The sequence below is a fragment of the Marmota marmota genome, unplaced genomic scaffold (genome assembly GCF_001458135.2).
Source record: "Marmota marmota marmota unplaced genomic scaffold, marMar, whole genome shotgun sequence".
Classification (NCBI taxonomy): domain Eukaryota; kingdom Metazoa; phylum Chordata; class Mammalia; order Rodentia; family Sciuridae; genus Marmota; species Marmota marmota.
The window spans coordinates 16,991,974-17,001,042 of record NW_026000221.1 but is presented as its reverse complement, the minus strand read 5'-3'; positions in this window follow the sequence as shown (position 1 = coordinate 17,001,042).

Here is a 9,069-nt window from a genome sequence, read left to right as displayed (position 1 = left end):
AACGGAATGAGAAATAGGTTTGTTTTGGTCACCCAGCAGCAAAACCTACCAGGCACATTCACACAAATACACCTAAAACATAGCAGTCACTTCATATCGATTCCTGACACCAAAATACAATAAAGATGGAACTTTAGGGGAATAAGACAAAGAGAAGGAGTGGAAATGAAGCTGCCAAGGAAAACAGAACTGATTTCACAAAGGTCAGTGCAGTATAGGATTAGTTTGGACTAAGCCAGTACTCCAGTGTAATTTGCAATATATTTCAATACTTCAGAACAAGTATTTCTAGCTACTTTTAATACCAGCTCTGAGCCATGACTATCTAAATAGACAGTAGGCATTAAAGTTCACAGGGTTTGATATTGCCTGTAAAAAATGGAGCCCAACAGAATTTGATTTTATTGCTAGCCCCATCCCCACCTTTATTACGCCCATAGCCAATGATGATTAAAGTGCTTTGCCGTATCTGTCAGCATGCATGAATGCATGGGGATTATTTGTTACATAATTGAAGTCTAGAAGCCAAGTTCCTTAGCCATAAGTCTAGAATATTAATTATTTCTTTTTCATCCCCTCTATCAGACCTGTGGTACTTACTCACAATATCCTTGGAGGAAGTAAGAGGAGAATTGGGACTTTTAAATCAGTAACAGTAGGGCTTTAGGATGAATTTGCAGGTCAAAACTGCAGAGGTTATGTCCAGAGGATTGCACAAATTCCTTTATCAATCTCCAGATTACTGTTTCTATACTTCCTCAGACTTCCTTTAGGGAACTGCTATATTGATTCTAATCTTCATGAGGCATTTTCAATGTTCTATTTAAAACTCTCAAGAAACATGCTCTTCCTGAAACTTCATATGTGTATCCAGTGTGGGGGTGCATGTCTGGGCTCAGCATTAGAAGGGATTCTTTTAGGACTATGAATATTGCTCAAGTAATATAAAGAAGATTGCAGTGTGAAGGTCTTATTCTTTTTAATGGCTGAAAAGTCTTAGACCAGTATGTCACTGATAATAGTGTTGACGGTTCCTAGTATCCTAAAGTTCTTTCATTACAGGACTGCTTTATTGGCCTGGTCCCTCAGCTTTTCTGTTGCTTTATCCATTTCTCCATTTGAAATTGATATTTGTTCCCCTGAATTACAGTTCTGATACTTGCCTTTGTTCTGACATTGTATTCTACCACCTGACCAAGTCTATTACCCAAACTGCCTCTGGAGGCACATTTATAACATATCAATAACTGATTTAGAACCATTGAATCCTTTTGCCATCAATTCCACCTCTGGTTTCTCAAGACAAATTGAACATCTTCCTTGCTCTAATCACTCACAGACTTGAGCTTGCCTCAGTTGGGATCCCATTTGGCAGCAAGTAAGAAATGGCTTAAAGAATGGCTTAAACAAGGGATGTAGTGATTATAGGCAACAATAAATCCAAGACTAAGATGTCTAGAGCTTATAAGGAATTGTTCCTTGGCATAACCCTGACACCACATTCCTCACATTCCCTACCATGTCCCTCCCCTGTATCTTACCTCCTTGTTAGAACCGCTTTTGATTTTCATTTTTGCAGTGACCATTCAGTGGGCGTGAGCAATTCTATAGGCTTTGTGCTGACAAGAGGCTGAAGGGCCCTTAGCAGGATGTTCCTCTACATAATTATCACATATTCTGTGAGGTTCAGGCAGCTTCTGGCAATGCTATGTACATGCGCTTTCAGATTCAACAAACCTGAGTTTGAATTCATTGCACAGCTCAGTGAAGATGGCTAAATTATTGAATCAGTTTGCGATTTGATTTCTGCACCTGTAAAATGGGGTAACTCATTTCTACCATCAAGGGATCTTGTGAGTTACTTGGCTTGTGAAGTAGTTAGCATGGTGGTTAAAGCACAGATTAGGTTTTAAATACACCCTTAATTGTGTCATACGTATGTGTAGCAAACCATTGTATTTTTACACATTAAATATATACAATCTTTATTTGTCATTTTAAATTAAAAAAGTAGACAAATTCATGGGAGTCATACCGCGAGTCATACATGTGCAGACCTTCATCCACTGAAGTCAATTTCATCTAACTAAATTCTACTGACACAGAAAGATTTAAAATTTTCATCATAACCCCCAGAAAGCATTTCTTGCCTTCCTGTGGAGCCATTTGTGTCTGCTTTGGAAAATAAGTCTTTGTATTTCTACCTCCAGAGCAAGACTTTGAGCTTTGTACAAGACTCATTATTTACCCACAATATTAAACATAATGTTTGGTGCATTGTAGCAATTTCATGAATGTCTGTTTGACTAAACATAAACATCTTATTCACAAATCTCTTGTTAATAATAATACATTAAGCTTAAAAAGGGGTATAGTAAAATGAAAAAACAAATTCTTAAACTCATATTGTTGTGAGGACTAAAACCTGCATTAAAACTCAAAGTATAGTGTCTAGAATTTAGTTAATTTCTATTCTATTTTAGCTTTAATTTCAAAGCCAATATATCATTTAAAAAAAAAAAAATATATATATATACATATATATGTAAATGAACTCTAACCACTTGATCTTCTTTCTTAAATGCTAAAGCATCTCACTTATAAAATAAACTCATTGAACAATATATAGGGCTCTAACACACTCAACCCTGATAGCGCAGATCCTTTTAGGGGTCTCAGAGAAAATCAAAATACTTAACAGATGCCTTTCATTTAATCTCATAAAACTCTGCATCATGTGGTCTTGCTGCTGATAGGACTATTCATCCTTCAAAAGTAGATAAGATCTCAAGTCAATAAAAATAGAAAGGCAAAGTTCTTTAAATTTTAGTACCATTTCAAGGAATTAAAATATTAAATAAACAAAATACATGAACAAATGTGCAAATACTTCAGATAGCCTATTATACAATGTCTCTTCTAAAATTTTAAGTAAGAAAAATATTGGATCTTATTAATTTCTTAGACCTCTTTTCAAATATAAATAATTTAGTTGAGGTTATTTAGTCAATTCCTTTTATCTTTCAAACTTTTTGAAAAATTTATCTTTCTGCCTTGTATAATAATAAAACCCAGTATGGTATATGGTTTAGGCAAATTAGTATTATTCCCTACTTTAAAATATTTATATCCTTGAATTCAATAATTCCATATCTAGCAATTGCTACAAAGAAAACTATCAGAGAGATACACAGACATGTATTTGAAATTTTTTTTGTAAATGTACTTTGGTAGGATCCATTTCTTCTACTACAATATAGATATATGACATTTGGAGAATTGTTAAGTTATTTATGGGTGATCTCAAGTTAATCGTTATGCAAGCTTTCAAATTTGCATTTGGAAATATTATCTTAATGACTTGGAAAAAAACCTTTTGAAATGCTAAAGTGAAAAAAAAAGCAAGACATAAATTTCATATAGCTTCAATTATACTGTATTTGCCATTTTGATTTTATATAAAAAAAATACCAAAGGACATATTTTATAATGCTAACAAGAATTATAATTGGTTAGTTGGTAAGATTATGGTTGATATTAATTTTTATATGCATTTTCATATTTCTTATAATTGGCATGTGTTATTTTAAAATAAATAAAAAATTAACTTTTTTTTTTAACTGACACTGACTGTTTAGGCTGGCAATTAACATATTGAATTAAATTTCCTTTTTTGCATGAAAGCTTTTGACATAGCATAGCATGTTAGAAGTAAAGAGAAGCTTTTCTATTATAGAATAATGCAAGTTCAAGTGATGGAAGCTCAAACTATCTCCAGATTGAATATGACGTAGACAAATATCTCATGATTATTTTCCCCAACTGGGTTTCCAAAAACAAAAAATGTTGATCTCTTATTCTTGTCATGATCATGTATAAAATAAGCAACATTTTACCTTGGTTGTTATTATCATATTAAAAGTTATTTACTAGAATGTGCATTCTACACTCACCAGTCCCAGTGATCGCTGTTTGTGGAAATCAATTGCTATTTTTATATCAATACTGAAGCAGTACCCAACCTGCCGAGATCTTTAATCTCTCCTGAGTTTTTTACAGCCCTTCTTCTAATACAAGGTCTGGATTTCATTTTCATGCTGGAGTTTTGTTGTGCAATCTCGGTGGCCTTTTGCCATGGCCATTACTTACCAGTTTTGCTCATCTCTCTATTTCTGATTTTATTCCTTCTGGACTTGATTTCTTGCTGCTCCTGACACCTGCTCCAGCCTGATAAACTGACAGCTCCAATTGTAAATCTTGCCCCGATGCTTTCCTTTCCCCAGGATGGAAAATAGCATGTTCCAATGGGTTATAACACTTTAGCAAACATCAGGAATCCTGTCCTTTCCACTTTGGGAACTGTATTGTTAAGAAATAGATGTGTTGCTCCCTCTGTCTGCTGAACTTTGCCCTTTCAGCAGGCTGATGTCTACCCTCGCCAACAGGCTAATTCAGGTGAGTTCTCCTCAAGACAACTACCTGGACAATCTCCCAGTATTATTCCCAGGCCTGTCCAATGGCTAGGTCATGTGGTCTGTAGTGCATTCTTAAGAGATTCTGGTACTCCATTCCATCACAGCACAACCCCTCCTATGATCACTTGTCATTATTTGTTTGTGTCATAGTGCTTCTTATGCTTAGCAATTTTTTTTTTCATTTTTTCGGGACTTCCACATGTGGCAAATTCTCAATGAGTTCTAAGGAAATGGTCACTGAGTGAATTGATCAGAATGTGCAGAGGAAAGAGGACACTGACTCCAGGAGATTTACTCTGAGAAAAAGGGAAGGACTCCCATTTGATAAAGCAAATTCAGACTCCGAATACTAAAAAAGCAGTCATGCAAATGCAGTGTCTAAAAGTGTGCCTGTGCGTATGCAGATCTCCGTACACTTCCTGTACAGAGCGACATCCTCCTTGGCAGAAGCACCTGCATTGGACTCTGACATTGCCCATGAATATTCCGATTATAAAATTCCGGCTTTTAGGAACCAGATGTCCTTAGCAGATTTTACTCAATTTAAGTTTTTGATTTTGTTCTCCTTTGAAAGTTTCATTGCTAAATTATCATGGATATTTCTAGCTGGGGGTAATTCGACGTCTATAATTTAGTTGAGGATGAAGGACACCATTTGGTGAAAGTAAGCTCTTGATTCTAATTTTTTTAAAAATACTGTTACTTGTTTCTTTGCTCCTTCTTTCCCCCTTATGATCCAGACAAATGTACAGATGATTTTGACAATTTTTTCTTGCCACAAAATTCTGCTCCCCCCGCCACCCCTGAAAACTGACCAGCTTTCTCTTCAATATGTGCATGTGGCAAACCCATATTTTAACATGTTTTTTATAGTAAACAGCCACAGGATGGCTATAATTGAGATTCTCTTCCTTAGGTTGTATTGCAGATGAAATTTTCATTTTGCTTATGCATGACTTAAAAATAAGTATGTGTTTTTATTATAATAAAATTAGCAAGACTTATTAGATACAGCTGGCAATGTAGAGAAAACTAGGAATAAGTAAAGCATACAGACTGATAGCCCCTTAATGCAAATTCAATTATTATTAATAATGTGAAGTTATTTATTCTCAGTTTCTTTGTTCCATGCAGTTTCACATTCTTGAAATCATGTTATACATAAAACTTGGAATTCATTTTTTCTTAAAATTGCCATAGTGCTTAGGTTCCAATTCCAAATTGACTGCTTGCTAGCTGAATGACTTAGTAATTTTCTTAAGTTCTACCTTCCCCATCTGCAAAATGGTGATCATAATAACGACTACCTCATAGGTGCTTAAATAGTCCATGAGACAATATAAGTAAAAGCTTTGAAACCTGCAGTGATAATTATGGCAATGTTGATAATAATAATAATTTAGAACTGCTAACACTTTTAAAGTGACATATACTCTTTCAGATAACTTTTTCTTCCTCAGGAGATGAAAGAAAATATAATGTTACAGAAAGATTGCTGACTTCCAGGACAGTAGCACCGATCTTTGGTGTTGATTGCCACTTTAACAGATGATGTTTTTCCCCCGGTACTGGGGATGGAATGCTGGGTTTCATACATGGTAAGCAGATTCTCTATCACATAGTGACATCCCCAACCCTTTTATGGCCACTTTGAGCTAATAAGTCAATTCACTAATTTCAACTGCATTTTCCACAACTTTTTAATAAGAGTATAAAAGAAAACAATTGCTAATGGTCTTCCTTATTTCACTCTATGCCCAAACAAGTATGTCAACTCCTAATTGTGAAAATTGCTATAATTTATATCCCAAGGGAAAATACAGAAGAGAGAGATGAGATAATGATGCTTCCCAGGTATGAATCTGTGCTGGCTCAATGAGGCATCTGATTTAGAAGCCCTCATTAATGTCTGCTGCTTCTTTAAAAGTCATCCATGATTTAATTCATTATTTGAAACCAAATATTTGTTCTAAGTGTTTGTCTCCTTCCTGAAACTCTCTCAGTTTAGAATGCTATCCTTTTGCTCTCCTTTAAAAAAATATAATAAGCAAATGCTTAATGCTTTATCCTGTTACATTTCAGAAAAACTACTTGCTATAGAGGCAAGAGAAGACCTGGTGGCTAAAGAATGGGAGAAAGGAGTGAAATTAGCAGAAGGGATAAAACAAGTGAAATTCTGTTAGAAAGATTTACATGAAAGAAATAGACCCAAAATAAGAAGAAAAGCAGGCTGATGTTTTACTGTATCCACAGTTTTTTTGCCACAAACCAGAAGGTCTCCAAGAAAGCAAAGAAAGGTGCACCAAGCTGTGATCAGGTTTTAATACAGATGGTAACATAACTGTTCAAGCACCTCAGTCACAGCATGCAAGACCCTGCTATGATGAAAAAAAAATAGAATTCAAAGGAAGCAAAGCCCATCAGATCAGGACCAATGCACTCTAGTGCCATTCTCTATGAATGAAGGTTTGGGAAGCTTCATGAAAAGTTCTTCAATTACCAGGAGATAAACTCACAAGGAAAACAGGTTTTGTTAATTATAAAAGAGTTAGCCTGAGTTTTGTGCATTTTAAATACTTATGGTTTTCTTTATCTCATTATTTTAAGAAACTCTAGAAACCCATGTTACTCACTAACATAATATTTGGCATCAAACCCCAATGGATCCTGAAAAGACAGGTTCCCAGTGCCTGGTCTCCTGCACAACCTATCTTCAAAGCTAAGTAATCTCTGTTATTGTAAATTAGATTTAGATTATTTCTGCCTGATTTTTAAAAACTTAATATGAATAAACCACACAACACATTAATGTGTTTATGTTTGAGGTGTTTATTTTGCTTAACATTGTAGTTGTAGAATGCATCTTTGCTTCATGTACAATTGAAGTTCATTCATTCACATTAAATTGTCTGAATATGCCTTAACTGATTTATCTATCTACTGCTAATGTACACAAGTTCTTGACAGTTAGATGCTTTAATAAACCTTTTTTATACGTTTTTGTCTTTGAAACAAAATTCTCACATATGTCTTTTAGAGATCATGCATATGCATTTCTGTTGGAAATATCGCTAAGTATGAATATATGTGCATGGTTATATGGCATACTTATGTCCAACTTTATTAAAAATTGCCAAACTTTTCCAGTATTGATATTTAACCTTCAAACTATCATTACATAAGTATCACAGTTGTTATGCATTTTTGCCAGCACTTGGTATTGTTGTTATTCTTTTTATCTTTTTTAATTATTTTCACTTTTCTCTGTCCAAATGGTGGTAGAATTAAAAAAGTGGAAATAACATGATAATAAGCCAGAGTTCAGTTAATAGAATTAATAAATCAATTTGACAAGATTGATAAAGATCAGCCAAAACCAAACATTGAAAATTATTTCTAATTTCCTAGTAATTGAAAGATAAAATTTAAAAATAGATTATACAACAGCATTCAGAATATTAACAGAGTATATCTAACAAAACAATCATCATGTCTAGGTAGAAAAAAATTAAAACAATATTGAGAAAAAATAGATTTTAACGAAATATTTTTTAAATTTAAAAAATATATTTTTTTAAAAAAATGTATGGAAGGAATTAAGGGTTGCATGACAACAGGGAAACACTTAAAGCCATTGAACTAAACACTTAAAATGAATAAAGTGAAACATCTTATTTTTTTTATATCTGCTCCACAATTTTAAAGAAATGGAGAGCTACAAAATCTGCTTCTTTCTGAGTTTGTCTTGCAAAGATTTGGTAATGTCAAAATCATAATCATCATCAAATTTCAATCAAATTTGAATAAATGTTTGTGAATAGTGAATCTACCATACACACACACACACACAGAATATATATGTATATACACAAAACATGTAATGTATTGTGTGTATATGTGTATGTGTGTGTGTGTATATATATATATATATTCTATATTATATGGTAGAATCACTATTCAAAAACATTCAAATTTGAATGAAAAATATATATATATATATATAGTGAAGCAAAGGCTGAGAACATGTTAATAACTAAACTGTCTAATAGAACAGAGAAAAAAGTTCCATAATATTAAAAGTATTTATAGCTACTATGTCAATAAAATACGACTACAAGGGTAGAGAAGCAGGTGTTTGAAAATAGAAGATGCAAATTCAGACCTTTGCGTTTATGGACTCATAGTTTTTAAGTATCCAAATGTAATTTGTATTGAAAATAAAGTTTTGAAGAGAAGAGGAGCAGCGGCCTGCTGAGAGGCAGAGCCGCCCCCTACCCCCCGCGCCTGCCAGGAGGGCGGAACTGTGACCACCGACAGAAAAGGCCCAGTGGCCCGCGGAGGGGCAGAGCTTCCAATCACTCCTGCAAGGTAGGCGGGCCTGCGACCCACCGGCAGAAGAGGAGCAGCGGCCTGCTGAGAGGCAGAGCCGCCCCCTACCCCTGCGCCGGCAAGGTAGAGGGAACTGTGACCACCCACAGAGCAGGCCCAGCGGCCTGCTGAGGGGTAGAGCCGCCCCCCACCCCCCGCGCCTACCAGGTAGGCGGAACTGTGACCACCGACAGAAAAGGCCCAGTGGCCCGCGGAGGGGCAGAGC